Genomic DNA, 1,692 nt, shown 5'->3' on the forward strand with positions numbered 1-1,692 from the left:
CCCCTATTAAATCTTTGTTTTGCAATATTAATCTTGATAATGATGGGACTGAATATGATCCACCTTTACCTAGAAGGCGTTCTAAAAATTCGGAGTATTTAGATCTTGATGATGAAATTGATAAAAGTGGGATTAAAAGAAATAAAATCCTAGATGATGCTAAACCCACTATATTGGATTTCAAGGAATTTAATTATGAAAATTGCTCTTTAATTGATTGTATTTCCTTGTTGCAATCCGCGCTAAAATCTCCTCATGCTTATAGTCAAAATAAAGCCTTTACCGAACATATCGTTGATGCCTTGATGCAATCTTATGAAGAAAAACTTGAGTTGAAAGTTTCTATCCCTAGAAAACTTTATGATGAGTGGGAACCTACTATTAAAATTAAAATTAAAGATTATGAGTTTTATGCTTTGTGTGATTTGGGTGCTAGTGTCTCTACTATTCCCAAAATTTTGTGTGATTTGCTAGATTTCCGTGATTTTGATGATTGCTCTCTAGACTTGCATCTTGCGGATTCCACTATTAAGAAACCTATGGGAAGAATTAATGATGTTATTATTGTTGCAAATAGGAATTATGTGCCCGTAGATTTTATCGTTCTTGATATAGATTGCAATCCTTCTTGCCCTATTATTCTCGGTAGACCTTTCCTTAGAACGGTTGGTGCAATTATTGATATGAAGGAGGGAATATTAGATTTCAATTTCCATTAAAGAAGGGCATGGAACACTTCCCTAGAAAGAAAATAAAATTGCCATATGAATCTATCATGAGAGCCACTTATGGATTGCCGACCAAAGATGGCAATACCTAGATCTATTCTTGCTTGTTATGCCTAGCTAGGGGCGTTAAACGATAGCGCTTGTTGGGAGGCAACCCAATTTTATTTTTATTCCTTGATTTTTGCTACAGTTTAGTAATAAATAATTTATCTAGCCTCTGTTTTTGTTGTGTTTTTTGTGTTTAATTAGTGTTTGTGCCAAGTAGAACCGTTGGGAAGACTTGGGGAAAGTCTTGTTGAACTTGCTGTAAAAAACAGAAACTTTAGCGCTCACGAGAACTGCTTTCATTTTTATTTGGAAAGTGATATTTAGTTAATTCTTTTTGCAGATAATTAATATATAAATTCCTCACGACCAGAAATTTATTTTAGAATTTTAGGGGTTCTAGATCTTGCTCTAGCTACAGATTACTACAGACTGTTCTGTTTTTGATAGATTCTGTTTTTCGTGTGTTGTTTGCTTATTTTGATGAATCTATGGCTAGTAAAATAGTTTATAAACCATAGAGAAGTTGGAATACAGTAGGTTTAACACCAATATAAATAAATAATTAGTTCATTACATTACCTTGAAGTGGTCTTTTGTTTTCTTTCGCTAACGGAGCTCACGAGATTTTCTACTTTAAGTTTTGTGTTGTGAAGTTTTCATGCTTTGGGTAAAGATTTGATGGATTATGGAACAAGGAGTGGCAAGAGCCTAAGCTTGGGGATGCCCATGGCACCCCCAAGATAATCTAAGGACACCTAAAAGCCAAAGCTTGGGGATGCCCCAGAAGGCATCCCCTCTTTCGTCTACTTCTATCGGTAACTTTACTTGGAGCTATATTTTTATTCACCACATGATATGTGTTTTACTTGGAGCGTCTTTTATGATTTGAGTCTTTACTTGTTAGTCTACCACAATC

Source organism: Triticum dicoccoides, chromosome 6A (assembly GCF_002162155.2).
Source record: "Triticum dicoccoides isolate Atlit2015 ecotype Zavitan chromosome 6A, WEW_v2.0, whole genome shotgun sequence".
Taxonomy (NCBI): domain Eukaryota; kingdom Viridiplantae; phylum Streptophyta; class Magnoliopsida; order Poales; family Poaceae; genus Triticum; species Triticum dicoccoides.